Source organism: Eptatretus burgeri, chromosome 7, assembly GCF_056783735.1.
Source record: "Eptatretus burgeri isolate ZD-2024b chromosome 7, Ebu_testis_v1, whole genome shotgun sequence".
NCBI lineage: Eukaryota > Metazoa > Chordata > Myxini > Myxiniformes > Myxinidae > Eptatretus > Eptatretus burgeri.
This window is the reverse complement of record NC_140967.1, coordinates 104,222,753-104,249,638: the sequence shown is the minus strand read 5'-3', so window position 1 is coordinate 104,249,638 and position 26,886 is coordinate 104,222,753. Positions and strand designations below refer to the sequence as shown.

Here is a 26,886-nt window from a genome sequence, read left to right as displayed (position 1 = left end):
CCAACAGAACAGTTCTGCCTACATCTCTTTGGAGATGTCATATATAGAGCCTTATTGAGGCTTGATTGACTAGCTAGCTATCATGTGCAGCCTGTAGCTGCTGGTTGCATCATTTGGGGGGGGCACAGCTGTGCCACTGATGCAGTGCCCTCTATTACCAGAACACCGGTACTCATTTTGCCAACCTCGGATGGATGACAGGCTGAGCCAACCTCATCTGGTGTTGTTTTAACAGCACGACAGGGGCTCAAACGCAACACCCAAAAATCTTAAGATTTTAAGCCAACCACCTTAACCTTTAAGCCAACACCAGGTTTCAGATTGACTAGCTTTGAGAGAAGCAATCTGTCGTTCCTCATTGGATGGACAACGTTTGAACGTCAAATTTTTACCAGCTTTTTCTTCACCATTATAATACCTTATATCTACACCACAATAAACTTAACTTCAATAACAACTGCATTGTTATATTTTATGAACTACACTATTTGTTTTTGCATCAGTACCACATCTGAGTTTTTAATCCTCATGATTTTCCTTGCTATTTCAGACGTCATCCTTGTATATATCAGTCATCTGACTGTCTTTATCAAGAATGTTTTCTTTAATAAACCAAAACGAATGAAAAAACAAAAAAAAAGCAGCAAAGGTTCACGATTTAGATTTGTTACATGAATTGTTAATAAACTTTAATAATTACAATGTGACAATTGTAAGTGTGTGGATCTTGATGAGATTACTGTGAATTGACGTGTGTGTTGTTGAAAGCAATATTAATGTTGGATAGCTTTTTATGATTAATCTCAATGTTCTTGTTAACCTAATTTTATCAACTAACTAGGTTTGCACTCGGTCTAGCGTATACCTCCGCCAGGCTAAATGGTTTACGTTTTGTATCCACTGATAGGTCAGATCTGGATCCAGAACTTCACCAAAATCTAATCAGCTTGTCCTCGCCATGATCTTCCACTAAGTTTCTTCCAAATCCGTCCACAACTTTTTGAGATATCCTGCTCACAGACAGACAAACAGGGGTGAAATCATAACCTCCGTCCACCTTCGGTGGTGGACATTAAAACGTCAATGACTTTTACTAATCCTGAAAAAAATAAAAGTAATTTTGCTGCATTTTGTAACAACATTTTTAACTTGTCTTAAAGTTCCTCTGCCAGTTTGGGGAAGGATTTGGGCTCATTGATAATGGTGACGTGCCGACAAGGGCGAACCCCAGTCAGCTAGAAACACCTGTCCTGTCACCTTAGGACAGGACACCTTAGGATACCTGTCAGGTGATTGTGTTAATGCTGATGTCTTGTGGAATTCGTCTTTCGCTCTTTAAACTGCCTCTGGTCGTACAGCTCGCAGCAACTTGTTCAGTCTAAAATACTAGGCTCTTGGTCTACTCTCAACTGCCAGAGGAACTTGTTTTTCTTTTCCCAGGAGCAAAGCACTGTGGTCATTAACTGAGGGTTACAAAACCGCTTTGGTCAAGTAATAGCTGAAAAGAAGTTTGCTGATTTCACAATAACCCACTCAAAATGTGAGTCGGTGCTGGATTAAGCATACTTGAGAATGCCTATCATAAAGAAGGATTACACCATGTTTAATCTCCATAATCGCCATCAGGAAAGACATTTATGATGGATTGAATGTATTTACTGATGGACGGACAGACCGAATGACGTCACATTATGCCATAACCTCCCTGGAGCCTCATTGTTCCATGTTTGCAAAATATGGTGATGGTAGAACTTTCTGCATCAACTCGAGCATGTCTCTTGGAGGAAAGGACACTTAAATCTTTGACAGTCTGGTACCCAGCTCTTTTCCCAAGATATTCTGCCATTGGCATGTAGAGGGATCAACTCTTCATCTATAATTTACTCAGAGTTTACGTAACATCGTGATTCTCAACAGCATCCTTTTTTTTGTTCTCTGATTGACGTTGGCATCCCCTTCAGCAATGTTCCTAAACTAATATCTCCATTGGTCTACAAAGCGTCATTGGGCCACAGCAGTGATCTTTGTGCTTCTTACATTCTTATCTTGTCTGTTTGGAAAGACTGCCATATAATTTTTCGAGAAACTTCTGGAGCAACTGCTGTCTCTGGAGTTCACCATCTGACGTAACCTATCCTTGGAAGATCATGTTGCGCAATACTGGCCATAAAAGCGTGTTCCATTTGGACATACAGTGGTTCTCCGTGGGATGTCGTTCCTTCTTTCCTTCAGTTTCTTGTGACCATCAAGACCTTCGTGCATAGTACAAAAGAACATGGATGTTAAAAGGTTAAGGGCTTCATTGGTATCTCAATGCAGTTACACTTAAAGTAGGACTTTCGAGACCAGGGGCAAGCATGAGTGAGTCTTGGCTTCACGCATGACAATGCAATGCATTATCACATCTGCTGGGTAGTTTTTGTACCACTTGTGCCTGCATTCATTTTAGGTACTTCTTATAAGATGACTGTGTCCACAGTATCCAAATAAAATATTTCAGTGACTGCAAGAGAATGTTCAGTTTGAGTTTCAAGGGAAGTCAGAGTGACTGATCAAGTCATAGCTTAAACAATTCCATTTGGACTTTCAGTGTAATTCCCAAGTAATGAGAGCTCTTCTTGGAGTCTACTGTGCATTCAAAGTACAGCCAACCCATTATTTATGTGAAGATGAGCTTCGTTGCCATGAGCTCCCCAGCTACCATCCATTTGATAGGTTGTCTGCTTAATCCAGCGGACAATAAAAACCCATTTTGTGCCTTATATTTCAATATTTCATCCGAACTCAGAACGTGCCATGGAGGCAATTGCTGAAGGTTTAACCTTACAAAAGACAGAGCAGAGGTCCCATCGCTGCCCCAAATTCTGATTACTATCTTCATAAAAATACACTTGTCAGTCTGTCTGTCCCTCCATCATGATATATATATATATATATATATATATATATATATATATATATATATATATATATATATATATATATATATATATATATATATATATATATATATAATCGCTGGATGACGGAATCTCACGAGAGTGTGAATTAAACATAGTTTGGAGAGGAGAGGGGGAAAAAGTTAACTATTCCACCATTTTAATGAGGTAATGAAGAAATGATGTAAGAATGCTATCTTCTTTGAAGAACAGGACGAAAGTGGGAGGGGAGGACAGAGTTGAGGTGTGGCGAGGCAGAGAGTTGGAAGAGGGGGTTGAGACTTTGTGGGTGGTTTGTAAGAGGTGGCGAGGACTTGGAGGAGATGAGGACTTGGAGTTGGATGGGGGAGGGGTTGAAGACGTGGGGTTGGGTGGGGGGAGTTGAGGACTTGGGGTTTGGGGGGGGGATTGATTTAATCGAGCAACATCTTCATGGAGCACATGGCTATATAATATTAAATTCCCATGATATTTATTTGTCTGTGACTTCAACAATCTGATGTGAATAATATTTTACACTACGTGGAACTTCTGTGGGTACCTGCCAGTACTGCAGCATAAAAAACAAAAATTCACACCAAAGAAGCAGGATTGTCAAGTCGTATCTTGTAATCGAAATTCTCCACATGGAGCATCATGAAGTCACTCATGAACTTTTATATCTCAGGAATAGCTTTAATGTAATCAACCATCGACAAGAAAACCTCCTGAGGACATTCAGAAGTTGGTCGCTTCAGTGTGGCGCTGGCCTCAAGGTTAAAGATCGTCTGGGTGACAAAGCTAGTCCTGCTAGAAAAGCGACTTTTGCCCCCTCTTGTGGGGAAATCTCCCAATGCACCTTCGAGATTGAGACGAATCCTTGGGGACAAAAGATGAAACATCTTATCAGCATTCAAACACGCTCAACCAAGCCTCTTGTTGTACCTCGTGAAGCTTTTTCAATATCGGATCATGATACGACAGTTTGGAACCCATCGATGCAAATTTGGCTTCTTTTTGTTTGTAGTGGATAAGATTATGGTAATATGTAATACACACGTCACAAAGGTGTCATTGAAGTTCCCTTTCAGGTTTAGGCATGGCCCCCAAGAACTGTAAAAATTATAATAAAATTTATGTTGGAATATTTGCTTCAAAACCCTTACCCCATTATGTAATGTGTTCATTTACTTCTGCGACCCCTCGAACCATGCTTTCCGTCTCGCGTTCATTTTCCTCAATCGGTTTGTCTCCTCTTCTGTCACTTATACTTTATTCTTTCTTGAGTTTGGTAAACTTGGTTTCATTACCCTCGCTGAAGGAGAGGGAAATGCATTTTGGTCCGTTTTTTAATTGCCGGAATCCTTCGGATTTCGGGAAATTATGTTGGTCGGTTGTGTGTCTCATTCTGTGTGTCTGTCTGTCTGTTTGTTTGTTTGTGTGTTTGTTTACCCTGTAGCAGCCACACCGTTTCAGCGATCATGACCAAACTGGGTACAGATGTCGACCATGGTCCAACTTAGACACTTGTCGTTTTTGGTGAATCAAGGTCAAAGGTCAAAGTCAAGGTCACCGAAAAACCGAAATTCTTATTTTCGCAATAACGTCCGCTAAAATGGTCATATCGACTTCAAACCGAATCCAAAATGTGCATCTTCCAATACTGCATCCAACCATATGTCTCATTGGGGTGTCACACCAACACCCTTCTTAGTGGTCGGGGGTCGAATGTCACGGGGGGTTGGGTCAAAAGTTTCAAATTGCGATAAAAACGCCATTTCAAGTCCGATTGACTTCCAAGTTATGATCATGACCAAACTAAGTGCTATAACTCATTAAACAGTAGCACTATCGACTGATAAGAACCAAATTGATTTCCAGGTTTTTGTTTTTTCAGAGATCATGGAGATATGACAGTTATTCCAGCAATTTCATTTGTTTGTTTGTCCGCATAGAACTTTCGGTTTTTCTCTGCAACCTCTTGTCAGATTGAGATGCAATTTTCACCATTGGTGTGACTTCTCATGTAGAATGTTTTAGTGATAATTATGGCATCATAGGTCACGTGAAGCCTGGTGTTGGCTTAGTGGTTAGGGTGGCGGCTTGGGATCCCAGGGTCCTGAGTTCAAGCCCCGTTGGCTGCTGAATTATAATACACCAGGAGGTTGACTCAGCCTGTCATCCTTCCAAGGTCGGCTAAATGAGTACCAGTGCACTGGTAAGGGGGACACTGCATCAGCAGCATAGCCACGTCCAAACCAATGATACAAACAGCAGTCACAAGCTGCACTCGGTAGAGAGAGAGATAGGTCACGTGGTGTGGCAGTCATGTTGGAAAAACGGAAAACGTTGGACCTCAGTATCTGAAACCTTCGTTATGACGTCATAATTGCATATGTAGAACATTACATCCGATCAGTATGAAAATTTTTGAAGGTCATCTTGCGATAAAAATAGTCCACAAAAAAAAATATTTGATGACATCATCGGTCACGTGATTTGGCAGCCATATGGGGTTTTTTAAACTTTCAAAAATCTTTTTTTAATAAAGAAAGTATGCACAGGAGGAGGCCATTCAGCCCATCATGCATGCACTACACCAATACCAGATTTACACCAAATCTGTCAATAACCCTTCCCTCCGTGTGCAGCCTTTTCGCTGCAACACAGGTACTCATTTCACCGACCTCAGAAGGATGACAGGCTGAGTCAACCCCCTGGTGTTAATTCAGTGGCCAACCGAGCTTGAACTCAGGATGCTACGATCCCAAGCCACCACCCTAACTGCGAACCCAACACCAGGTTGACCAACACCAGATCTTCTCTGAAATGGCTGAACCGGTCATCACTGCCAGCATTTACAATGTGGCAGTTCTAATTATGTCTCTTATGAATTATGTAACACACCAGTACACAAACGCCGAACAAAATATACTACACAAAACTACACAAACACCACACAACGCACCACGCAAAACAAGTCCTGCCGAGGGTCTGCAATCTCTGATTGCGCTTTTTCTTGTTTGCATTTGCAATGATGGTCCTCTCAAAATCGTTGTCATCTTCTCATGGTTTTTGAAAAGGCACGTGACCTTTGCGCACTGCTCCTTTTGGCTTGTGGTCTATTCTCATCACTACCAGTGCAAAAAGCCACCTTTGTAAGGCTCATCAAGATGCAATATCTGTCTGATGAGTTTAACGCAGACATATCCGTCACTGGGAATACTTCACAAAAGCTCCTGGTGCTGCCATCATGATCTAGAACAGAGATTTGGTAGATCTGTGTGACAATTCAAGTTTTCAGCATTACTTGGTATGTTTTGTCGAGGATTAGGTTGGAGAAGGGGGATGATGACATCATCTTTAGGATCATTGCAATTCATAAATTATATGTTAGTTACTCATATTTGATATTGAAGAACCGTACTCTTTATGGAGCGTTTGTGATGCCGAAGCAGTTTCTTGGCAAGGGTTATAATGGGTGGTTTGTCATTGACTTCCCAGAGTTGTTTGTCCGTGCTCTATCCTTTTAAATGCTGATTGTCAAGCAAGTAAGCAGCAAGTGCCATTTTTGTTTCAATAAAGTCTTTGGTGTGACTCGTTCGAGGTTTGACCTCCCAGACTCAGAGCAGACGCTCCAACCATTACACCAACCAGTCTGGTGTTACTCATATACTCACACTTATTTGTAAAGATTATATCCTCTTATTTTATTGCTTTAGTCATTTTCCATTTCCCCAGTTATTGCCTTTCCTAATCTACATGTTGTTTTCTGTTAAAGTCTTCCTTTCTGCTCTCCAGATCAATAATACCTTGTGAAGCTCATCGGAGGGGTCTCATCGGAAGCATCCCATTGTTTCCAATATCACTTCGCTAATCAATATCGAAAGCCTTTGGACGCTCAATGTCTTAACTACAGGCTGTTTATCATGAACCTGGCAATCCATTAGCTGTCTCTTTCATGATCTCTTGACATCACACAGAGATGAGAAGACAGGCTAAACAGTAAGCCAACCATAACTCACCTTCTAGGGTCATCTATAATGACTACTAAAAGTTATAAGCATCGGCCATGATGCAGTTTCTTTTCATCGCACTTCTCGTCTAATAACTGTTTATGTGCTCTTTGCCAACATCATGCTGTTATTTTGTGGTCCTTTGGAGAAAAATAAAAACCCGTCCTTATCCTGTCCTCCATTCTAATCACCCTGTGCATCCGAAATGAGAAGCAGGGTTTTGCAATTGGTTCACTTTGTCTGTCTGTCTGCAGCAACATCAGTTTATGATCGAGGAACAACTCAATTTTAATTGAATGTTTTATTGTGAACATGAATCAGAAAACAAACCTACAGTTTTACCGTACTTTGGCTCTCAATTTGTCCCGATCACACATGCACAGAGAGGAGTGAGTAATATTAGTACTCTGTCTGGCAGTCAAACAAAATTGAAAATCATTCAAAACAGTAAGGACATCATAAAGGACACAAACAACAGGCATGAAAAACGAATGTAACGTGTTAAATAAGGTGGTGTAAAAGACGCTGCATCAATGGCATTAAACTTTCAAAAAGGTTTTATCTACAACCTTTAAAATCTTTATTTTATTTCAATTGAATTATATACCTTAACAATGTGGAACACAAATCTCCTTTTTGCCACTTTCAAAACCCTTCTGTTTAGCAGTATTAGTGCATTTTACATCATCACGACCAATCCAATTTTCCGCTCACAGAACCTTGTCCTTGTTTCTAAAGACTGCATGTGTTAAGGTGTTCTATGAACTCTCGAGTTTTATTCTTATTTTCCTTTGGTGACTGAAAGATGAGCGTAGGAACATGAAAATGCAGCAATGAATAAATGCAGTCGCTGAGTTCAACTTTTTGAAGGGGCAAAAAGGGCAACAGTTTTGTAAACAGTTCCAAAAAGCCTAATTCTCAAATGAAAGATTGTTCCTGCAATTTGATAAACATTTGAGGGTGCCATAAAATGTAAGAGGAAATATCAGCACGTTAACACTGATATACACCTCACACTGGTGGAGAAAGAACTAAACTTGAATCAATCTTTCACCCTCTGAAATAAAAGTGGCTAAAAAATTTTTTTATACAACTAAACTCGTCCTGTATGTGTGAACGGGTATGAAGAGATTTTTTTAATTTTATTTTAAGTGAAATACATATTTTAGAAAATGCATTTGATAATAATCATCTTTGCCTTGTTGCTGAATGAAGCCACGTGGTATCTATTTGTGTGATAAGGGGATTGCGGAGGATTAAGCAGTTGTTATGGCTTTCCCAACACTATAGGTTCACTAATCTTCACTAATATCTGTTTTGATACCTACAATGGCTTATTACAATCAATGTGTGTGCAACAGAACAGTAACAAGCCTTATCATCAAGGGAGCGAACTGCAGGGAGAAAAATTGAGATTGGGGTACACTGAGAAGAGTGCAAAGTGTCATGACTTCGCCTCGAGTGAAGAACTTTGAGCTGGTAAGCATGAAGTAGGATAGTTTAAAAGGGTATCTGGTAGGAAATCGAACCCTGTTCCTTTAGAGAGCTGGTAAAGTATAGTCTTTAATTCCCACGGTCGGTGTAGGTGTATTAATCCAGCAGCAAATCTCTTCCCACTTCTGGGCCTTTAACTCATGTGGAAAAGAGAATGGTACATATAGATTGGGAGATGAAATGAATCACTTGATCATTGAACATAACTCGGTTCCAGCATCATATTGCTGAATACTCATTGTTTTCATCAAGGTGTTCATAAAACTCTGATAAGCCATAATGTATGTCCAAATCCATTGGGACCATACTCTGCACAGAGCGTCGGTGCTGCCAAAACAGTCTCCTGGGCTATTGGGCACAATCCTGGATGGGTCACCACTCTGACACAGGATACTCGAATGGCTCAATCATCCCAGTAAGCCGGTATTCATTTTGCCGACCTCAGAAGGATGACAGGTTGACTCAACCCCACCTGGTATTAATTCAACAGCCAAGCAGGATTTGATCTGAGGACCTTAAGATCCCAAGCCCTAACCATTAAGCCAACACCAAGCATATCAGTGAAGTAATATTTACTTTTGTATTCTTTGAAGTGGCAGCTTTATCCAAAGTACAAATCGATTTGTATTTTGAATATTTCATCATTGTAGCCTGGCAAAAAAACCCAGGAACCTTTGACTTAAGAAGTTTTCCACTGCACAAGATGGGCATCAAATATTCACAAACTACGGAAACCTATTCAACCATCCATCCTTCCCAAATACACCTTCCATTCACATTCATATACAGTTTTGATAACTTAGTGAACAGTAATGGGGTTTTCATCTGTCTGTGTCTCCTCCATGTATGCGATCCTGAGCGAACAGTTGGCCGATGAGCGAGTTCGTGAGTGAGGAGAAAGCCAGCAGGCAAGCACATAGCTCTGTGAGCATTTACTTTCTTGGTACGACTCCCTTGAGTATCATCAGTGACCCCCATCAAGCAGTCAGTGGGCCACAGGGACCTGTGGGAAAAGTCACACAGCAAGCTGAAACTAAAGATTGTCCAACAACAATGCCGAGTCCTCCTTAATGGAGTCAGTGTATACATTTCTGAACTAAAATTCTCAAAAGTAAGGTAAAGGAACAGACTTTTCATGCGCTTGCACCTACATCTATACGGCAACATTGAACAATCAGAATGGGTGCCAAAAAGAATAACATTTGCACCTTCTCATCATGAGACAGAGCTATGCACGACTGCAGAGATGCTACCTGTAGCTGTCTCAATAGCACAAGGTATAATTCAGAGTTGTAAAAGAAGCATAAAATGCCCAGTTGGAGTACAGAGGAGGAGATGATCCTCTACACCAAGCATATTCCACAAATGAAGTATACGCATTACACACGATGCAGAAAAGGACAACGATTTGAGGACCAATTAAATTAATCTGTTGTGTACTTTTCATCGATACCAATTTTTTAGTGCTTTTACATCGTGAACTTTGTTCCATTTACTTGTATAACCAAGGTTTTTATCTGGCTTCTAACCAATCATTTTGCCCGACACGACTACCAGGCTCTAGGACCTCCCCCTCTAGGAGGGGGGACGAGGAGGGAAGAAAGCCTTTATGGAAGGGTGACGCGTTCTTGCCTGGAAGCTTGCCATTTTTACATTGTCATGGGAATGATTCATGGATTTGAGTTTTACTGGAGTTAAATAGAAGTTCGCTGGAGTTTATGGGAGTTTGCTAGAGTTCACAGGAGTTAAACCAAGTTATTCCGCTCTTGACAAAATAACTTGTGCAATTTGGAAATTCCATACAATTTAGTTGAATTTGTAGGATGCAGTAGAATTTGTTAGAATATCCATTTTGGTTGAATTTTGTAAGAATTGGAAGAATTTGTTGAATTTGAAAAAAAAATTGTTGATTCTTGTCGAATTTGAAAGGATTTGTTGAATTTTAAAGGGTTAATAGAAGTTAGTTGAATTTGTAGATCTCATTAGAATTTTAGGATTTCCATGAATTTGGTAGAACTGGTAGATTTCATTGCAGTAAGGAGAATTTGGTTTTATTTGTAGAATTCAATAGGATTTTATATATTTTAAAAAAAATTCTCGATTTTGGAGATGTTTTAGCATTTGGAATTTTTTCAGGTTTTCGTAGAATTTATAGAATTTGGATTTGTGGGAATTTGGAAGAATTTTGAGAATCCGGTTGAATTTGTACATCTCATCGAATTTGTGAGATTTGAAAGGAATTTCGTGGAATTTGTAGGAATCTACAAGACAAGTGGAATAATTATGGATATAATCTAAACTATTAAATGTCAGTATGTGTGTCTCCTCCATAACTCCAAAACCATGGAACCGAGTGGCCCCAAACTTTGCATGCATACTAAGGGAACCCTAAGGAGATGCATGAGTGAAAATTTGGTGTTTGGGTAAATAAAAACACCCCTTTTGAAGATAATTACAGCCTTATTTAATTATATCCTTCATCAGGAGCTTCCTCGGCCACCTCGCTCTTTGGGGTCGTAAGACGTATCCTAGGTAACTTCGCTAGGGTCTGAAGCTGCCATGTTTTTTGGCTTGCTCAACTGTACCGTGACTTTGAACAAGCCGCAACGATTTCTTAACGATAAAGTTTTTTTTTCTTTCACTTTCCTCATTCGTATTATCGAATGCCTGTTTGATACAAATCGCTGAGTACATTGCAATGCTTATAAACGCTCGGAGACGTCAGCATTCATGGCTTTATTTCATTTTCGCACAGGCCATAACCTCGAGAATCTCTTAAACTAAGCGGAATTACAAAACATAAGCTCCAGAGTCTAATTCACAAGCAGTTCCGACTCCTAAAAGGTGTTCATTTGTCCATTTCGGGCATATTTGACATTTTGGGCGTCTCTGGAGTCAGGGAGGTGGATGTTTAATATGACGGTTCAGGCCTAGGTCACATTTGCCACGGCGGCCGTGGGGTCTCCAAAATCTACGGCCACGAGCAATTATACGGCGGCCGCAGTATTTCCACGGTCACACAATGTAGCAGTCACATATGTTTTTATTTTTCAGGGAGCCGCACGGCGTATTTAGGCCTAAGTCACATTTTCCACGGCGGCCGTGGGGTCTCCAAAATCTACGGCCACTAGCAATTATATGGCGGCCGCAGTATTTCCACGGTCACACAATGTAGCAGTCACATATGTTTTTATTTTTCGGGGAGCCGCACAGCGTATTTAGGCTGAAGTCACATTTGCCACGGTGGCCGTGGGGTCTCCAAAATCTACAGCCATTAGCAAGTATACGGCAGCCGCAGTATTTCCACGGTCACACAATGTAGCAGTCACATATGTTTTGATTTTTCGGGGAGCTGCACGGCGTATTTATAAATTGTGGAGACCGAAAATGTGGGGTTGCCGTACGGTCTTTGATTTGATGTCTCACGGTGACCTTAGGGCGTTCCTGCGGCGGCCATAGAATTTTCAAGGCAGACACAAGGTGCTCGCAAGGCGACCGCAAGGCGACCGTAAGGCGACCGTAAGGCGACCGCAGGGGGACCACAGGGGAGCCCTAAGGCGAACGTGCGGCCAGACAGACGGTAACGAATGGGTTAATTTTTTTTTTACCATTTCTTTTGTTTCGTCTTGTCGAATTGCTACGGTGAACGTAGAAATGAAAAAAGTTATAACTCCGCGTTATAATTCCACGGCGACCTTACGGCCTGTAAAATATAGCCAAATGGCGTAGGGCCGCCCTGAGGCCACCTCAGAAACTCTGCGGCCGCCGCACGTTTCTGTCAATTCAGAGGGCGTACGGCCGCCGTATCCTCGCCGTAGAGCAAATGTGACTTAGACCTCAGTGATTGCTAATCACGTGCCAAGCGAGCCGTTTTGTTATCAACCATTTTGTTGGAGTGCTGCAGCCACTTGGCAAGTGCTCTACAATATTCGCACTGTCACTGAATACTGTATGTCGATTGACTTGAACAAAGTTCAGGGGCACTCACGTGCATTGTTGGCCACGTGTTCTGCGGTGAAACATGCGGTGGCTGGCTTGTTGAAAATGTGAAATTATATTTTCCATGACGTTCCTCTTTTTGCTCTTCCATTATCGGATCCATCACTTCGACATCAATAAATACCAATAAAAATTATATGTTTCGCTTTTAACATTTCTTCAAATGTTTCGGGCATTCTGTGGTGAAGCCACTTGGCACGCGTTCTTCAAGTTTCAATTACGAATTACACGGTTCCACACCGGAGGGAGGAAGGCAAAATAAATTATGTGATCACAATGAGAAAAATCTTTTCAGTTATGAAGTAATGCATGGAATCATTATGTTAGGAAGGAATCGCCAAATCACGGCAGGAAAGCTGAGAGGTACACATGCTCACTCTGTGTAGCCTGGATTTGAATCTCGACCCAGCTATAAACTGTCATCCCAGTGTTTCACAGGTAGGGTGATTCATCAATGTGTGTGTCATCTCTCGGATGGACGATAAACTGGGCATCACATCTTCCAGAATCCCTCACCCCTCGCCTTCCTAACCCTCCCCCTTCTCCCCTCCCTCTTTCCGACCCAAACTCCTCTCTCTCTCTCTCTCTCTCTCTCTCTCTCTCTCTCTCTCTCTCTCTCTCTCTCTCTCTCTCTCTCTCTCTCTCTCTCTCTCTCTCTCTCTCTCTCTCTCTCTCACACCCCTCCCACAGTGTATAGGAGAATTTGGTGAGGCATCACTCTTTGCACCTCCCTCTCCCCTTCCTCGCTTTTCCCACCTTCCTTGCTTCCCCTTCCTCCTTTGCTTGTCCTGTGCTTTCCCCTCCCTCTGTCCTCTCCCCTCCCTCCTCTCTCTTCCCTCCCTCCTCTCTCTTCCCTCCCTCTTTCTCTCTTCCCTTCCTCCTCTCTCGCTTCCCTCCCTCCTTTCTCTACTCCCTCCATCCTCTCTCTCTCTTTCCTCCTTCCTCTCTCTATCTCTTCCCTCCCTCCCTCTTCTCTCTCCCCCTCTCTCTTCCCTCCCTCTCTCTTCTCTCCCTCCCTCTTCCCTCCCTCCCTCCTCTCTCTTCCCTCCCTATCTCTTTCTCTCTTCCCTCCCTCCCTCCTCTCTCGCTTCCCTCCCTCCTTTCTCTACTCCCTCCCTCCTCTCTCTTTCCTCCTTCCTCTCTCTATCTCTTCCCTCCTTCCTCTCTCTTCCCTCCCTCCCTCTTTCTCTCTTCCCTCCCTCCCTCCTCTCTCGCTTCCCTCCCTCCTTTCTCTACTCCCTCCCTCCTCTCTCTTTCCTCCTTCCTCTCTCTATCTCTCCCCTCCCTCCCTCTTCTCTCCCCCTCTCTCCTCTCTCCCCACTCCCTCCCTCCTCTCTCTCACCTCATTCTCTCACCCCCCCCCCCGATATCCTCATCAGCAAAGTGACGGGTTGTATTTGCTATTTGTTTAATAAATGGGTCCAACACAACACAACACAACACAACACAACACAACATTGTGGAATACATTGAAAGCTCAAGATGAAATGATTGACGTGATGAGGAAATTCCTCAAATGACAATGTTTTTTTATTTCAATAAATCAAGTGAAATGCCAATTCGGTTTGAGAAACTGATCTACAATATATATATATATATATATATATATATATATATATATATATATATATATATATATATATATATATATATATATACATCGATATTTTTTTAATATGAGGCTGTCATAACTCATAACGTGAAAGGTATGTACAAAGGAAGAGGCACTTGAAGGCCATTGATCACAGCACATCTGCTCCACACCTGCTGCACACTAATCTCGCTGTTACCAGCTGTTTCATCGACCCATTAATAACCATTAGCAAGTAATTCAATTACTGTTCTCGAAGTGACCTTTGCTTGACCCACGGTGCTGATTGCTGTTATTCATTCTCATCACGGTATCCTGTCGAGCTCTATTTTGATATTTCTTTCCTCCATTCAATGCACAGTTGCTTGTTATACTTCTTCCTCAGTCCCTTATTCTTGTTTTAACAACACTTGGTTTTTGCCTCGAGATAAAGCGAACTTCCTCATTACCCAAAGACCAAAATAAGCCAAATATAAAGGTTGACAGGCAAGGTGTTGTGTCACTGAGTATGCCTTTCTCTCAGGTGGGATGTGTGACAGGCTCTTCCATGTGACAGCATTATTGATTGGAAGTTGAATATCCCACCGTGCCTTTCAAATTGTGTGCCATTGTTTTGGCCAAATTCTTCTTGTGCCGTATCTCCACCAGAAAGTCCATGCAGTGCCTGCACCGTGTCGTCGGGGTTCCTACTCATCCCTGGTAGGGAGCGGCGTAAGCGGATGCTGTATGGATCTGTGTTCGTGCTCGAGTAGTGCATCTCGTGATTTCAAACCCGAATCCACATCACATTTACCTTTCAAACTTCATCCCATGCCTGTCAAACCTGTGATGACTGTGCCCTAAAGATTAATCGAAGACTGCGCGCTTCCTTTGTTGTGCTCCCTCCATTGATTGCTGCGGTTAAAGGTGATGATATGTTGCGGTGTACGAGAGTCCTATCAGGGCAGAGAGGAGCAGATGGTTGAGAGTGTCAAAAGTGTCGCAATTGCGAAGAAGGGTTACATGATGAAAAGGCAGTTAAGCACAAAAAATTCCCAACATGCACTGCGGCAAACTTCCTTTTTGTTCATTTGTGAGTGTAAAGCTTAATTATGGGAATGTTATCTAACTAAACCGCTGGACGGAATGAGTTGAAATTTGTTGGTTGTACTTGAGGTGTTCCCGGGAGGACTTGTGGGGAAAAATAATAAAATTTTAAAAATCATACTCTCGGGGGTTCAGGGTTGGGGGAGGAGGCATTTCTCTCTAATTTAAATATTGTCGTGTCCACCTGGACGGATAGTCAAGCAATTCTACCTTGGAGGCGAACACGTGATCTTTGGGAGATTATGGCGCGCGTGGGACGGGGGCGGCAAAGCACGTACCAAACGCGTTCACCCGGACAGAGGACAAGGGCTTGGACTCGAATCCACAACAAATAGACACAAGTAATCTGAATAAATAAGAGTTTAATGACATAGATCAAGTATTCATAATGGGGATAAATCAAAACGGGATAATAATGAAACGTGAGGTGAACTAAACCTAATTTTGAGGCACCTCCACACAGACAGTTACAAAAACGGACAAGGAGAAAAGATAAAACAAAAGAAAAATCCCTCCTTTATTCTGCACTTCGCTTCGGGTCCAGAAGTGATCTCTTATGAGCTTGGGCGATTGAACCCGCGTCGTACTGTGTGGGAAGCTCGCAAAATGGCGCCCAGACGCTCTCTGGGCGGGAAACGTACGTAAGGTATTCACGTGGCGGTATTCATCGCCAGAGTTCAGAAACCGCCATGCAGCTTCTTTTCATGATAACACTTGCCGATGCCGCTCCTCTGCAAAATACAGCCGTCTTCCTCTCCGGCAGTACAACACGGGGCTCCAAGGCGCGGTCTCACACAACCCAGCCGAACAGTCAATGGCTCGTGTCGCGTCTTCCTCTCCGACGGTACAACATGGGGCTCCAAGGCACGGTCTCACACGACCCAGCCAAACAGTCAATGGCTCGCGTCTTGTTCCATCACTCGTGCAAATTCACACAAATGAACAGGATTTGTGCAGCCCTTTTCTGTTGTGTCAAGGGTGGCCAGCCAGAGCCTCCGTCTCAATTACGTTCCTCACAGGACCTCCCTTCACGCTCCTGTTTGTGTCCCGACCGCTGATCCTGCCTCTATCCTCCTCTCTTCTCTCTGACGTCACCCCATCCATCATCCACCCCCAGGGGCGTGGGCTCACTCGTTATCATTCCTGGAGGCGGGGCTTTTGCCTGCTTGGAAATGTCTGGCTCTGTTGTTGTTGTTGTTGTTGTTGTTGTTGTTGTTGTTGTTGTTGTTGTTGTTGTTGTTGTTGTTGTAAGGACGTGATCTCTTTTTATCACTGATCTTGTAAATGCAAATAAAGACAGGAAAAGGTCACAGGGGGCAATCACATACTTGGAGAAATTAGCCTTAGACCCAACCTAATTTAACACAGCACCACCCCTCCTCCCCCAAATGGTTGAGTTCTTCCCTAATTCTCTTCAGCATTATGTGGCATTGCCACAAATTCAGTTTTATAGCTTTTGATGATGGACTCTGCAAACTCTGCCCACATCCCTGTCGACCCTATCTCTGATTAGTTCTTGATGATTGCGTCAGGAAGCACGTCATCCTCAACAAGCCACCATTTGAGTTATCGATGTTGCAGATGCCACGGTATCTCTCATTAACAATAAGCCATCAAATTGCCAGTGCCTGAGAAAAGTTATGTGGTTAGCTATTAAATGGGATATATCTTATCATTAAAGGACGTGGATGTTAACTTGTATTAAGTTAATGGAAGGGGTTAGTACATTAGTAAATTGAGAGATTCAGTTAACGCGGTGTGCATATGATACAGACATGATGGGCCAAATGGCCTTCTGTGCCTAACTGTCCTTCAACTGCAGGAGTTCTGCAACTGTGGGAACAATTTACATCATCACAATCGGGGTAATAATATAATGATGTAAATGAACACAGGAGTGTTGGCCACACGCCCATCTGGATGAAGTGTGTTCAACGAAGCTACATGTCGGAATAAGTGAATCATTCCCCGATTTCCCTTAAACACGCCATATGTTTCTGCACACACTGTTTTATTCGTATTACTACAGCAAAGGTTGTTAAACAATTGTATACCGTATTAATATAGATGTGTTAGGCATTTCACACTCAGCGACTTTGGAAAGATTAGTAAAATGTGCATTGTGCATACATAGTAGTAGTAGTAGTAGTAGTAGTAGTAGTAGTAGTAGTAGTAGTAGTAGTAGTAGTAGTAGTAGTAGTAGTAGTAGTAGTAGTAGTAGTTGTATGTAATCTTAATTTGTGCCTCTTCCTCCCTTCTCCATTTTCACCCAATTCCAAATCATCCTCCCCTCTCCCAAATTTGAGTGTTATCGCACACATGTGTTTCATGCACGGTGGGAGTCACACAGGGAAACACACAGCAAGTCAAACAGAAACACAGCAAGTCAAACAGGAACATACAGCAAGTCAAGCAGGGAAACACACAGCAAGTCAAACAGGGAAATACGTAGCAAGTCAAACAAACACACAGCAAGTCAAACAGGGAAACACACAGCAAGTCAAACAGGGAAACACACAGCAAGTCAAACAAACACACAGCAAGTCAAACAGGGAAACACACAGCAAGTCAAACAGGGAAATACGCAGCAAGTCAAACAGGGAAATACGCAGCAAGTCAAACAGGAACACACAGCAAGTCAAACAGGAACACACAGCAAGTCAAACAGGCAAACACACAGCAAGTCAAACAGGGAAACACACAGCAAGTCAAACAGGGAAACACACAGCAAGTCAAACAAACACACAGCAAGTCAAACAGGGAAACACACAGCAAGTCAAACAGGCAAACACACAGCAAGTCAAACAGGGAAACACACAGCAAGTCAAACAGGGAAACACACAGCAAGTCAAACAAACACACAGCAAGTCAAACAGGGAAACACACAGCAAGTCAAACAGGGAAATACGCAGCAAGTCAAACAGGGAAATACGCAGCAAGTCAAACAGGAACACACAGCAAGTCAAACAGGAACACACAGCAAGTCAAACAGGGAAATACGCTGCAAGTCAAACAGGAACACACAGCAAGTCAAACAGGGAAACACACAGCAAGTAAAACAGGGAAATACGCAGCAAGTTAAACAGGAACACACAGCAGGTCAAACAGGAACACACAGCGAGTCAAACAGGGAAACACACAGCAAGTCAAACAGGGAAATACGCAGCAAGTCAAACAGGAACACACAGCAAGTCAAACAGGGAAATACACAGCAAGTCAAACAGGGAAATACGCAGCAAGTCAAACAGAAACACAGCAAGTCAAACAGGAACATACAGCAAGTCAAGCAGGGAAACACACAGCAAGTCAAACAGGGAAATACGTAGCAAGTCAAACAAACACACAGCAAGTCAAACAGGGAAACACACAGCAAGTCAAACAGGGAAACACACAGCAAGTCAAACAAACACACAGCAAGTCAAACAGGGAAACACACAGCAAGTCAAACAGGGAAATACGCAGCAAGTCAAACAGGGAAATACGCAGCAAGTCAAACAGGAACACACAGCAAGTCAAACAGGAACACACAGCAAGTCAAACAGGGAAATACGCAGCAAGTCAAACAGGAACACACAGCAAGTCAAACAGGAACACACAGCAAGTCAAACAGGGAAATACGCAGCAAGTCAAACAGGAACACACAGCAAGTCAAACAGGGAAATACGCAGCAAGTCAAACAGGAACACACAGCAAGTCAAACAGGAACACACAGCAAGTCAAACAGGGAAATACGCAGCAAGTCAAACAGGAACACACAGCAAGTCAAACAGGAACACACAGCAAGTCAAACAGGGAAATACGCAGCAAGTCAAACAGGAACACACAGCAAGTCAAACAGGGAAATACGCAGCAAGTCAAACAGGAACACACAGCAAGTCAAGCAGGGAAACACACAGCAAGTCAAACAGGGAAACACACAGCAAGTCAAACAGGGAAATACACAGCAAGTCAAACAGGAACACACAGCAAGTCAAACAGGAACACACAGCGAGTCAAACAGGGAAACACACAGCAAGTCAAACAGGGAAATACGCAGCAAGTCAAACAGGAACACACAGCAAGTCAAACAGGGAAATACGCAGCAAGTCAAACAGGAACACACAGCAAGTCAAGCAGGGAAACACACAGCAAGTCAAACAGGAACACACAGCAAGTCAAGCAGGGAAACACACAGCAAGTCAAACAGGGAAATACACAGCAAGTCAAACAGGGAAATACAGCAAGTCAAACAGGAACACACAGCAAGTCAAACAGGGAAATACACAGCAAGTCAAACAGGAACACACAGCAAGTCAAACAGGGAAATACGCAGCAAGTCAAACAGGAACACACAGCAAGTCAAGCAGGGAAACACACAGCAAGTCAAACAGGAACACACAGCAAGTCAAGCAGGGAAACACACAGCAAGTCAAACAGGAACATACAGCAAGTCAAACAGGGAAATACGCAGCAAGTCAAACAGGAACACACAGCAAGTCAAGCAGGGAAACACACAGCAAGTCAAACAGGGAAACACACAGCAAGTCAAACAGGGAAATACGCAGCAAGTCAAACAGGAACACACAGCAAGTCAAGCAGGGAAACACACAGCAAGTCAAACAGGGAAACACACAGCAAGTCAAACAGGGAAACACACAGCAAGTCAAACAGGGAAACACACAGCAAGTCAAACAGGGAAACACACAGCAAGTCAAACAGGGAAACACACAGCAAGTCAAACAGGGAAACACACAGCAAGTCAAACAGGGAAATACACAGCAAGTCAAACAGGAACACACAGCAAGTCAAACAGGAACACACAGCGAGTCAAACAGGGAAACACACAGCAAGTCAAACAGGGAAATACGCAGCAAGTCAAACAGGAACACACAGCAAGTCAAACAGGAACACACAGCAAGTCAAACAGGGAAATACGCAGCAAGTCAAACAGGAACACACAGCAAGTCAAGCAGGGAAACACACAGCAAGTCAAACAGGAACACACAGCAAGTCAAGCAGGGAAACACACAGCAAGTCAAACAGGAACATACAGCAAGTCAAACAGGGAAATACGCAGCAAGTCAAACAGGAACACACAGCAAGTCAAACAGGGAAACACACAGCAAGTCAAACAGGAACACACAGCAAGTCAAGCAGGGAAACACACAGCAAGTCAAACAGGGAAACACACAGCAAGTCAAACAGGGAAACACACAGCAAGTCAAACAGGGAAACACACAGCAAGTCAAACAGGGAAACACACAGCAAGTCAAACAGGGAAACACACAGCAAGTCAAACAGGGAAACACACAGCAAGTCAAACAGGGAAACACACAGCAAGTCAAACAGGGAAATACACAGCAAGTCAAACAGGAACACACAGCAAGTCAAACAGGAACACACAGCGAGTCAAACAGGGAAACACACAGCAAGTCAAACAGGGAAATACGCAGCAAGTCAAACAGGAACACACAGCAAGTCAAACAGGGAAATACACAGCAAGTCAAACAGGGAAATACGCAGCAAGTCAAACAGGAACACACAGCAAGTCAAGCAGGGAAACACACAGCAAGTCAAACAGGAACACACAGCAAGTCAAGCAGGGAAACACACAGCAAGTCAAACAGGGAAACACACAGCAAGTCAAACAGGGAAACACACAGCAAGTCAAACAGGGAAACACACAGCAAGTCAAACAGGGAAACACACAGCAAGTCAAACAGGGAAATACACAGCAAGTCAAACAGGGAAATACGCAGCAAGTCAAACAGGAACACACAGCAAGTCAAACAGGAAACACACAGCAAGTCAAACAGGAACACACAGCAAGTCAAACAGGGAAATACGCAGCAAGTCAAACAGGAACACACAGCAAGTCAAGCAGGGAAACACACAGCAAGTCAAACAGGAACACACAGCAAGTCAAGCAGGGAAACACACAGCAAGTCAAACAGGGAAACACACAGCAAGTCAAACAGGGAAACACACAGCAAGTCAAACAGGGAAACACACAGCAAGTCAAACAGGGAAACACACAGCAAGTCAAACAGGGAAATACACAGCAAGTCAAACAGGAACACACAGCAAGTCAAACAGGGAAACACACAGCAAGTCAAACAGGGAAACACACAGCAAGTCAAACAGGGAAATACGCAGCAAGTCAAACAGGAACACACAGCAAGTCAAACAGGGAAATACGCAGCAAGTCAAACAGGAACACACAGCAAGTCAAGCAGGGAAACACACAGCAAGTCAAACAGGAACACACAGCAAGTCAAGCAGGGAAACACACAGCAAGTCAAACAGGAACATACAGCAAGTCAAACAGGGAAATACGCAGCAAGTCACACAGGAACACACAGCAAGTCAAACAGGGAAACACACAGCAAGTCAAACAGGAACACACAGCAAGTCAAGCAGGGAAACACACAGCAAGTCAAACAGGGAAACACACAGCAAGTCAAACAGGGAAACACACAGCAAGTCAAACAGGGAAACACACAGCAAGTCAAACAGGGAAACACACAGCAAGTCAAACAGGGAAACACACAGCAAGTCAAACAGGGAAACACACAGCAAGTCAAACAGGGAAACACACAGCAAGTCAAACAGGGAAATACACAGCAAGTCAAACAGGAACACACAGCAAGTCAAACAGGGAAACACACAGCAAGTCAAACAGGGAAACACACAGCAAGTCAAACAGGGAAACACACAGCAAGTCAAACAGGGAAATACACAGCAAGTCAAACAGGAACACACAGCAAGTCAAACAGGGAAACACACAGCAAGTCAAACAGGGAAACACACAGCAAGTCAAACAGGGAAACACACAGCAAGTCAAACAGGGAAACACACAGCAAGTCAAACAGGGAAATACACAGCAAGTCAAACAGGAACACACAGCAAGTCAAACAGGAACACACTGCAAGTCAAACAGGAACACACAGCAAGTCAAACAGGGAAATACGCAGCAAGTCAAACAGGAACACACAGCAAGTCAAACAGGGAAATACGCAGCAAGTCAAACAGGAACACACAGCAAGTCAAGCAGGGAAACACACAGCAAGTCAAACAGGGAAACACACAGCAAGTCAAACAGGGAAACACACAGCAAGTCAAACAGGGAAACACACAGCAAGTCAAACAGGGAAACACACAGCAAGTCAAACAGGGAAACACACAGCAAGTCAAACAGGGAAACACACAGCAAGTCAAACAGGGAAACACACAGCAAGTCAAACAGGGAAACACACAGCAAGTCAAACAGGGAAACACACAGCAAGTCAAACAGGAACACACAGCAAGTCAAACAGGGAAATACGCAGCAAGTCAAACAGGAACACACAGCAAGTCAAGCAGGGAAACACACAGCAAGTCAAACAGGAACACACAGCAAGTCAAGCAGGGAAACACACAGCAAGTCAAACAGGGAAACACACAGCAAGTCAAACAGGGAAACACACAGCAAGTCAAACAGGGAAACACACAGCAAGTCAAACAGGGAAACACACAGCAAGTCAAACAGGGAAATACACAGCAAGTCAAACAGGAACACACAGCAAGTCAAACAGGAACACACAGCAAGTCAAACAGGGAAACACACAGCAAGTCAAACAGGGAAATACACAGCAAGTCAAACAGGAACACACAGCAAGTCAAACAGGAACACACTGCAAGTCAAACAGGAACACACAGCAAGTCAAACAGGGAAACACACAGCAAGTCAAACAGGGAAACACACAGCAAGTCAAACAGGGAAACACACAGCAAGTCAAACAGGGAAACACACAGCAAGTCAAACAGGGAAACACACAGCAAGTCAAACAGGGAAACACACAGCAAGTCAAACAGGGAAACACACAGCAAGTCAAACAGGGAAACACACAGCAAGTCAAACAGGGAAACACACAGCAAGTCAAACAGGGAAATACACAGCAAGTCAAACAGGAACACACAGCAAGTCAAACAGGGAAACACACAGCAAGTCAAACAGGGAAACACACAGCAAGTCAAACAGGGAAATACACAGCAAGTCAAACAGGAACACACAGCAAGTCAAACAGGGAAACACACAGCAAGTCAAACAGGAACACACAGCAAGTCAAGCAGGGAAACACACAGCAAGTCAAACAGGGAAACACACAGCAAGTCAAACAGGGAAACACACAGCAAGTCAAACAGGGAAACACACAGCAAGTCAAACAGGGAAACACACAGCAAGTCAAACAGGGAAATACACAGCAAGTCAAACAGGGAAATACGCAGCAAGTCAAACAGGAACACACAGCAAGTCAAACAGGAAACACACAGCAAGTCAAACAGGAACACACAGCAAGTCAAACAGGGAAATACGCAGCAAGTCAAACAGGGAAACACACAGCAAGTCAAACAGGGAAACACGCAGCAAGTCAAACAGGAACACACAGCAAGTCAAGCAGGGAAACACACAGCAAGTCAAACAGGAACATACAGCAAGTCAAGCAGGGAAACACACAGCAAGTCAAACAGGGAAACACACAGCAAGTCAAACAGGGAAATACACAGCAAGTCAAGCAGGGAAACACAGCAAGCCAAACAGGAACACACAGCAAGTCAAACAGGGAAACACACAGCAAGTCAAACAGGGAAACACACAGCAAGTCAAACAGGAACACACAGCAAGTCAAGCAGGGAAACACACAGCAAGTCAAACAGGGAAATACGCAGCAAGTCAAACAGGAACACACAGCAAGTCAAGCAGGGAAACACACAGCAAGTCAAACAGGAACACACAGCAAGTCAAGCAGGGAAACACACAGCAAGTCAAACAGGAACACACAGCAAGTCAAACAGGGAAATACGCAGCAAGTCAAACAGGAACACACAGCAAGTCAAACAGGGAAATACGCAGCAAGTCAAACAGGAACACACAGCAAGTCAAGCAGGGAAACACACAGCAAGTCAAACAGGGAAACACACAGCAAGTCAAACAGGGAAATACGCAGCAAGTCAAACAGGAACACACAGCAAGTCAAGCAGGGAAACACACAGCAAGTCAAACAGGAACACACAGCAAGTCAAGCAGGGAAACACACAGCAAGTCAAACAGGGAAACACACAGCAAGTCAAACAGGGAAACACACAGCAAGTCAAACAGGGAAATACGCAGCAAGTCAAACAGGAACACACAGCAAGTCAAACAGGAACACACAGCAAGTCAAACAGGGAAATACGCAGCAAGTCAAACAGGAACACACAGCAAGTCAAACAGGAACACACAGCAAGTCAAACAGGGAAATACGCAGCAAGTCAAACAGGAACACACAGCAAGTCAAACAGGAACACACAGCAAGTCAAACAGGGAAATACGCAGCAAGTCAAACAGGAACACACAGCAAGTCAAGCAGGGAAACACACAGCAAGTCAAACAGGGAAACACACAGCAAGTCAAACAGGGAAATACACAGCAAGTCAAACAGGAACACACAGCAAGTCAAACAGGAACACACAGCGAGTCAAACAGGGAAACACACAGCAAGTCAAACAGGGAAATACGCAGCAAGTCAAACAGGAACACACAGCAAGTCAAACAGGGAAATACGCAGCAAGTCAAACAGGAACACACAGCAAGTCAAGCAGGGAAACACACAGCAAGTCAAACAGGAACATACAGCAAGTCAAACAGGGAAACACACAGCAAGTCAAACAGGGAAACACACAGCAAGTCAAACAGGGAAATACGCAGCAAGTCAAACAGGGAAATGCGCAGCAAGTCAAATAAACACACAGCAAGTCAAACAGGGAAACACACAGCAAGTCAAACAGGGAAACACACAGCAAGTCAAACAGGGAAATACACAGCAAGTCAAACAGGAACACACAGCAAGTCAAACAGGGAAACACACAGCAAGTCAAACAGGGAAACACACAGCAAGTCAAGCAGGGAAACACACAGCAAGTCAAACAGGAACACACAGCAAGTCAAGCAGGGAAACACACAGCAAGTCAAACAGGGAAACACACAGCAAGTCAAACAGGGAAACACACAGCAAGTCAAACAGGGAAACACACAGCAAGTCAAACAGGGAAACACACAGCAAGTCAAACAGGGAAATACACAGCAAGTCAAACAGGAACACACAGCAAGTCAAACAGGAACACACTGCAAGTCAAACAGGAACACACAGCAAGTCAAACAGGGAAATACGCAGCAAGTCAAACAGGAACACACAGCAAGTCAAACAGGGAAATACGCAGCAAGTCAAACAGGAACACACAGCAAGTCAAGCAGGGAAACACACAGCAAGTCAAACAGGAACACACAGCAAGTCAAGCAGGGAAACACACAGCAAGTCAAACAGGAACATACAGCAAGTCAAACAGGGAAATACGCAGCAAGTCAAACAGGAACACACAGCAAGTCAAACAGGGAAACACACAGCAAGTCAAACAGGAACACACAGCAAGTCAAACAGGGAAACACACAGCAAGTCAAACAGGGAAACACACAGCAAGTCAAACAGGGAAACACACAGCAAGTCAAACAGGGAAACACACAGCAAGTCAAACAGGGAAACACACAGCAAGTCAAACAGGGAAACACACAGCAAGTCAAACAGGGAAACACACAGCAAGTCAAACAGGGAAACACACAGCAAGTCAAACAGGGAAACACACAGCAAGTCAAACAGGGAAACACACAGCAAGTCAAACAGGGAAATACACAGCAAGTCAAACAGGAACACACAGCAAGTCAAACAGGAACACACAGCAAGTCAAACAGGAACACACAGCGAGTCAAACAGGCAAACACACAGCAAGTCAAACAGGGAAACACACAGCAAGTCAAGCAGGGAAACACACAGCAAGTCAAACAGGAACACACAGCAAGTCAAGCAGGGAAACACACAGCAAGTCAAACAGGGAAACACACAGCAAGTCAAACAGGGAAACACACAGCAAGTCAAACAGGGAAACACACAGCAAGTCAAACAGGGAAACACACAGCAAGTCAAACAGGGAAATACACAGCAAGTCAAACAGGAACACACAGCAAGTCAAACAGGAACACACAGCGAGTCAAACAGGGAAACACACAGCAAGTCAAACAGGGAAACACACAGCAAGTCAAGCAGGGAAACACACAGCAAGTCAAACAGGGAAACACACAGCAAGTCAAACAGGGAAACACACAGCAAGTCAAACAGGGAAACACACAGCAAGTCAAACAGGGAAACACACAGCAAGTCAAACAGGGAAACACACAGCAAGTCAAACAGGGAAATACACAGCAAGTCAAACAGGAACACACAGCAAGTCAAACAGGAACACACAGCGAGTCAAACAGGGAAACACACAGCAAGTCAAACAGGGAAATACGCAGCAAGTCAAACAGGAACACACAGCAAGTCAAACAGGGAAACACACAGCAAGTCAAACAGGGAAATACACAGCAAGTCAAACAGGAACACACAGCAAGTCAAACAGGGAAACACACAGCAAGTCAAACAGGGAAACACACAGCAAGTCAAACAGGGAAACACACAGCAAGTCAAACAGGGAAATACACAGCAAGTCAAACAGGAACACACAGCAAGTCAAACAGGAACACACAGCGAGTCAAACAGGGAAACACACAGCAAGTCAAACAGGGAAATACGCAGCAAGTCAAACAGGAACACACAGCAAGTCAAACAGGAACACACAGCAAGTCAAACAGGGAAATACACAGCAAGTCAAACAGGGAAATACGCAGCAAGTCAAACAGGAACACACAGCAAGTCAAGCAGGGAAACACACAGCAAGTCAAACAGGAACACAC

General features: G+C 43.5%; 1 long non-coding RNA gene across 5 annotated transcripts in view; it reads left to right on the top strand.

The window, feature by feature from the left end:
• Nucleotides 1-26,886, top strand: part of LOC147023989 (uncharacterized) — a 205,912-nt gene that overhangs the window by 138,653 nt on the left and 40,373 nt on the right. For all 5 annotated transcript variants that reach the window (XR_015060501.1, XR_015060500.1, XR_015060498.1 and 2 more), the window contains 2 exons: nt 6,720-6,923; nt 8,296-8,413. This is a non-coding gene — a long non-coding RNA (uncharacterized LOC147023989). The remainder of the gene's footprint in view (nt 1-6,719; nt 6,924-8,295; nt 8,414-26,886) is intronic.